We start from the raw sequence: 7,549 nt of genomic DNA, 5'->3' as shown, positions 1-7,549 counted from the left end.
GTAGTAGTAATTCTGCCGTCCTTATCAGTACCAAAAGACAGTGTCTGTTTACTATGGAGATAAACTGATTCTCGTCATCTTGGACGTAGTTAGCTCTGGAAGTCGTAGACACATATTAAATAATACGCTCGAAAGTTATGATCTCGGAGGAACTCTGTCTCCCCGAATCAGAACCCACCACAATCATGAAATGAGCAGCTATAAAACAGGACTTTATTCTCATTTTACAGCTCTGTAATGGCCGGCCTATCCGGCTCGAGCGCGTAAAGAAATTACAAACTACAGTCCACGAGAGAGAAGTTTGGAGATAACAGCACGCGAACGGTTTTAACACGCCGGAGTTTTCCTTACTAATTTACCAGCGATCGCTTGATTACTGCTAGAATTTAGCGCCAGCTGCTGCTGTGCTAGCCAGGGTGGTTAGCTAACCCCATGTGACTGACTGACTGAATGGGCGGGTATTTTCGGTGAGGTTTCAGAATTACCCCCTCAAAGGCTTTCGTCATCTCAACGTTGGTTTCCCTTTGGTCGTTCTCTGTTATGATTACCATTTTCTTACACGTTTATTTCTTCAAACCTTCATTGATGTTGATTTTCTTCATATTTTTTTTCTTTGGGTTTATTTGTTTACCAGTATCTATCATCTAAATACTCTCAGAGTTCTTTGTATTTATATCTTTTTCCCTTTGAGAATTATGCTGAGGGGAGTGTGTGTGTGTGTGTGTGTGTGTGTGTGTGTGTGTGTGTGTGCGTGTGTGTGTGTGGTAAGAGGGAGGGAATGTGGGTGGACGAGAGAGAGCAACTCATGTCCAACAGAAGAGGCAATCGTAGGACCCCCACAGAGAAAACCATTCCTAGCTCATCAGTTACCTAGGATCAGGTATCTCTCCCTCACGAGTGGAAGTTGGTGATAAATTCGAGCCATTATCAAGCAATCACCAATATCCTTATCCTTTTTTTTTCCGACTTCAAGGAAAGCTTCAGCGGTTTAGAGGCATCTGTGTGCTGGTTATTTCCCAACTCCTGTTTCTAATCATAGTTTGGTAACTTACTTTTTGCAATTAAGCCAGTTAGAGTTCGTACTTTTTAGTTTTAAAGATATAATCGCATCCTATTATATTTGATATTAAAAATGTTCTCTCTGTTTCAGTTTAATTCCACTCGAAAGAGATGATAATCTACGTAATCTTTTTTTAACATCACGTCCTCACCATCACAATTGGCAGCTATATTAAACAGGTATCAGCAATGCAAATCAACAACCTTCCTCTACTTCGGTAACCCAGTGACCAGTTATCGAGACATTGATCCAACAGGGATCCGCGAGCATAGCATGTCCCCCACCTACATGAAAACTGGTATGTGAGCAAGTAGTCAGCATTAAATTTGTCGAAAAATTCGAATGCCTAAAAAAAAAGAAAAAAAAACTCAACTTGTGTCTTTTATTGCAGTTTGTAATTTCTTTAAGCGTTTAACTTGGGCTAAATTTGGTGATTTGGGATATGCAAAGTGTGGTTCAAGCGACGTTGTATGAGTTTTCATTTCGTATTTGTGTCCTCTAATAACTTGGCTGAAAGTTAATTAACAAGTTATTATAACTCTGAGGCAGTTACAGAACTTGCGCCACCTTATCGCAATTTGGTGAGTCTTTCTTTAAAGAAGACGTATACAATTTACCCTCTTGGCAGTCCCATAGTTTGTCAAAGGAAGCTAATTTCCTCCAAGACAATAGAAATTATTCACAGATTCGAACGAGAGTGTGTCTCTTATTCATTTTCAGGAGTTTTCTTCACAAGTCTCTAGAATTAAGGCAATCCGTAACCCCGTTATGTACTTGGCACTTCACAGAGCAACAGTATCCAGCAGACTGCAAAGAGTTCCAGGGGTAACCGACCACAAGAGTTCCAGGAGTACCCGACCACAAGAGTTTCAAGGGTACCCGACCACAAGAGTTCCAGGGGTAACCGACTAAATGAGTTCTAGGAAGTACCCGACCGCAAGAGTTCCAGGGGATTTCCAGTTCCAGACTCTGCTGAAGATCTGGCTCTTACTAACACGGCCTCTCCTTCGGTAAGCCCTGTATGTGACCTTTCCCGAGACGGAAAAGAAAAAATGAATGATGACCCTGAATTCAATTAATTCCCGGCCTTGACGTGGACTTTGGTCCGTGACTGGAGCCTCCATCATAAAAAAGAAAACGAAAACCGATCACCTCAGATCAATATATTTTTCGTTCTTCGTCAGAGCGTCGACGTTTGTCGTCGACTCAGGTGCACCCAGATATGCCACACACAGATACTGATAAGGTAATTGACGACAGAATGTGACTGTGGGTCCGATGTAAAGCTGCAGTGGTTGCATTAAGTGAGTATCAATAGCGAGAGAAGGAAAAAAGATTATATGATGAATCTAAAGTATGAGACACAGGGAAGAACTCGCAATTAAAGCATAGTAAGGAAAAGGAACGAAAGATGAGTATAGTACTTCGTCCGTTGGCCATGACGACCATTCCTAGAGCACAAGCCATTGATCTCGTCCAGTGAATAGAGGTTTTGAGCCCATTTCGTACCCTGTCAACCCTACTGCTCTATTCCCGACAGTGCATGTAGAAGCTGTATTTAGATTCGTGTCCAAGTTACGCAACATGAAACTAAGAAATGGCTATAGCAACGCATGAATTCTGTTCATTCATTGGTAATTTTTTCCACAACATCGTCAAAAACAACAACGAATCTTGCCAGAGTAGGGACGGAGTGGTTCTGATAAATGAGCTTCATCACTCCCATCTGCGGGGAATGGCCTTGTTACCGTCACTTTCCTCACGGAGTCTCAAGTCCCCGAGTCTACTGGAAGGTTTGTTATTGAGCGAGTAGGAGTTACTGGTCCATGGAGACTTTATCATGGGCGAAGATGGATCAGAGAAGCTTCATTGCAAGGTGAGACTCGCCCAAGTAGGTTTTATTAATGAAGCAGGTTGATCTAAGGCAAGGCTGGCACTCCAGTGCCTTACTCGAGGGTGAGGTTTCCCGAGGCGGGATTCACTGAAAGTCAAGGATTGCCTAGTGTGGCTTTTTTTCCCGAAGTTGAGGCTGGTCTGAGGAGCAGGAATGGTTAAGGAAGCTTTGTCAAGGGGTGAGGCTGGTGCTATCATGGATCGGGGTTGGCCCAGATAGCATTAATACGAGGCTTAGAAGTTTCAACCTGGCTCTGTTCTTACTGGGTAAGGTTGGGACAAGGGGGCTTTGTTACTGGGTGAGGATGGTTCAAGGATGCTTTGTTACAGGGTGAAGCTGGTTTAGAAAAGGCTTTCTTATATGGTGAGGCAGATTTATGGGGTCCTTATTATGGGGCGTGGTTGGTTAGAAGAGTCTTTGATACGGGACATCAAACATATCGTCTGGTCTTTCGTTTCAGGCAGGAAAAACAGACATTGAAAATTATTGTTTCAAAATTACTTCACTGTGTTTTCCCTTCCAGGTCTAAGTATCCTCCCCGCGAACCCTTGCTGCAGTCAGAGTGGGGAAATGTTTCTTTCGTTGACTTTATTCCACGTGATTACCACGGCAGTGTGCCCTCTCTGTTGTATGTGATGTTCCTATGTTTTCCGACCAGTGAGTGGTGTGTGGGAAGGCCTCCCGTCTTATACTGTCTTTTCTCTCCCACAGGTAAGATAATGACCTCGAACACTGTTGTTTCTGCCCCTTAGTAGATAACCTCGCCGTTAACCATGTTATCTCTTGTTATCTACATTTCCTGTGTACGCCCTAGAATCTGTTCCCGTTTTTTTTTTTTCTAATATCCTCTTCCTTTCAATATCCTCTTAGTTCCTTACATCCAGTCTTCTGTCTTCGTTTCTCTCCTTCTACACTTCTTCCTTCACCATCGTCCGTCTCCCCCTCTAAACCGTCCCTCACATAGCACCTCTCTTCCCTACATCCTCCACTCTCCGTTATATTTCCTCTTCCCGCCACATCCAGCCCCTCAATTGCCTCAGTCCAACTGTCCACTCCCCTCACACCGTGTTTTCCCTTCCCCCTAAAGAACGACAGGTCTCCATCGCCTCTTCTTACCATCGCCTGTTCTTACACCACCTCTCTACCCCTCCTCTACGCACACACGCACACCTATACACACACACACACACACACACACACACATGGCATCCCTACCCCCTTCCTCCTCACATCCCTACCCCCTTCCCACCCACAGCAACCCGCCCTCATCCGCCACACTTCTCGATCTCTCCCCTACCAGGTCGCAGAGACAACCAACAAATGGAGCTGATTATCACAAGTCCCAAGAGGACAAACAAATTGGACTGGTCAAGCTTTATCTCTCAGGTTACGTAATCTCTACGCGGGCTCGAAAGAGAAAAGAGTGGCCATAAAAGAGACGAAAGACACGTAGGTACATGCGGTAGAAATGACGTAGGAAGAAAAAAAGATGTGAAAGAATGAGACAAAAGCAAGAAATGAAAAAAGACAAAAATATATTAGACAAAGGAATGGCTGAAGAGTGAGGGATGAGGGAGAAGAAGACACAGGGTGCAAAAAAAACCCTCCAGGGAGAAGAGGAGATATATGAATACAGAGAAAGGATTTTCCGGGTAGAGGCAGGTCCAAGGGTGGGTTTTGGGGTAAGCCAGCGAGACTCCAGTTTTATGATTTTGTTGCCAATCGTGTTTCATCAACCTCCTGCCTTGTGAAGTTATGGCAGGGCGCTGAACGTCAACACATTGTACAGTGAGTTTATGGTAGAGCTGGAATGTCAACAATAGTTGCTATGGTCTTGTGGAATAAAACAATATGTCAAACTGTGCTGGGGACGTGTGACAGACCCCCAAATTTTCAATGAAATATGTTGCACAGCATAATTGGTGTGCAGCTTTCACAAAATGCAGTATGTCAGCCATCTATCCTATTTCTTTTTTAGAAGATGATATGTCAAGTACAATTTTTCTTTTTTTTCTATTTGAAATTATAGAGCCATGCGCCTGAACATAATGCTCGGAGAATATCATTCTGCAAAAGTTGAAGACGATATTAGACACACAGAGATATCTCTTACGAATACAGTGGGAGAAAACAGAGAATGATGGTGAGCTATGAGAGAAATATGGACCAAAATGCAGTTCTCCTTGAAGGCATTAGCGCTCCCGAATAACACCAAACAAAAGGAGTAATTGGTTTTCAATCCTTTACTGCAAGGCCCGAGCCGGATCACGTCCTGAGCATTAATTCCTGATCCTCTACACTCGATAGCATCTTTCCCTTCTATTGTTAGCTCCTGATACGTGTTATTCCATGACTGATGCTCACTATGTTTGTGCGAGTACTTCAAGCTTCATAAGAAATTTTGACACTATGTACGTTTATAACAGATTATATCATCTTCTATTTTATCGAAAATATATCATATTACATTGTACTATATCATATCAAATTATATCATAATAAGAATATTTATATATATATATATATATATATATATATATATATATATATATATATATATATATATATATATATATATATATATATATATATATATATATATATATATATATATATATATATTCTACGTTTTCCATCTTACCAAGTTAGCGCAAAAAACAGACGAACAACTTCCTCATTTCCTGTCATTCGCTTTCCGTGGTTCCCCTTCTATTTCCTTCTTCTCAGTCTCTCCCTACCCCAACTTCATCCACCTCTGATACATCTCTCTTCACTCATCCTCTCCAAACGATCAAACCTTTTCAGCATAACCTGATCAGCTTTCTCAATCATACTCCACTTACCATCACACGTGTTTTTTACACAGTCATTCATTACACGATCAATCCTCATCATATTGCATATCATCTTGAGGTATTTCATTTCCAACAGCTTCACCGTCTTCCATTCTTTTGCATCTAGGGCCCAAGATCCACACTCATATAACAACGTCGGGACTACTGTGCCACCAGATATTGTACTCATCTTTCCCTTCACAGGCAGTGACCTCCCCCTCCACCACATCTTCATGGACCAAGGATCTTAGCCCCCTTTCCCAACCATATGATCCACTTAAGCTTCCGTATTGTAGTTTTATCCTTCGCCATATCTTCGCCAACATATCTAAAGCTTCTTCCAGGTACTTCCTATTCAAATTTCTTAACTTTTATTTACATGACCCCTCAACTTCTTTCAATCACTCTCCCAAACTCAGGCACCAACTTCTACAGTTTCTTTCTCGAGTCTGCCACCAGAACAGTATCATCTGCAAACAGCAATTGACTCGCCTCCCAGCTCCTCCCCCTTTCCCCTGCATACTGTAGACTCACCCTCCTCCCCTTTTACTTACGCGCACGCCTTATCCTCCTCTGCTCTTTCCCACACTTCCATACACATCCTCGAGGTGTATGAACGAGGATTACATGCAAGTTCCTTCAAGCATGATTTTTGCGCACTTTTTGGATCCTCGAGCCGTGAGCGCAGTGGAAGGTCTTTCCACTACCCATAACACAAATCCCAAGTTTCCACATATACAAGAGCTTTGAAACTAATAAGGACTTTACTCCAGGGTTTAACAACAACCTAGGACACATATGAGAAATTTAAAACCTCCAGGGTCATACGCCGACACCATCTAGCGTCTCACAACCCTCACGATCACAATCCGCGGTTCAGCAACCACCCAGGTCACACCCCAGGGTCCTACAATCAAGCCGAGTCACCCTCCGGGGGATCCACGCTCAACGAGGTCGCCCTCCAAGGCCAACATGACTTGAACTCGGTCACACAGAACCCAACTCCTGTGTCCCACAACCCTCCAGGCTACACTCAGGGTAACCCGAACAGCATGTGGATGATAGTTTAAAGGCCAGCTGCCGCCTCTGCCATAGTCTGGGATCCTACAATTACTCAGATCACGCCCCTGGGCGCCATCACCACCCGGACCACACTCTGGAGTCCCACAACCATCCGGGCCACATTCCAGGACTCTCTCTCTCTCTCTCTCTCTCTCTCTCTCTCTCTCTCTCTCTCTCTCTCTCTCTCTCTCTCTCTCTCTCACTGACGCCGTGTGAGCCCCTCTTTTGGCGACCGCTCACTGCAGCTTCTAAGTAGCACATTGTCCGCTCGTCTTTTCACTGCGCTAATGGATTTCCTCTGTTGCTGATCTTTGCGCTCGGCCCACTTGATTATGTTTGACAGGGTTAGTGGAGAAGGAGGGGGTGGCGCGGAGGTGGGAGAGGGAGGGAGTGGAGGAGGCGTAGCGATGATGTGACTGTTAACGGGGAGGAAGGAGGTGGGGAGACTAGAGGCGGGAAAACAGAGTGAGAGAGAGAGAGAGAGAGAGAGAGAGAGAGAGAGAGAGAGAGAGAGAGAGAGAGAGAGAGAGAATGGGTGACATGAGGAGGAGAAGGAACTAAGGAAGGAAGGAAGACAGGAAGGAAGGAAGGGTTTATTTGTTAAAGAGGAATTAGAGGCCAGGGTAACGTGAGACTGGAGAGGGAAGTGGGGGGTTCGAGTGTAGATGGTGTGGGAGGAAACTCTCTCTCTCTCTCTCT

This window comes from Panulirus ornatus, chromosome 12 (assembly GCF_036320965.1).
Source record: "Panulirus ornatus isolate Po-2019 chromosome 12, ASM3632096v1, whole genome shotgun sequence".
NCBI lineage: Eukaryota > Metazoa > Arthropoda > Malacostraca > Decapoda > Palinuridae > Panulirus > Panulirus ornatus.
Note: the sequence above shows the minus strand (reverse complement) of the source record.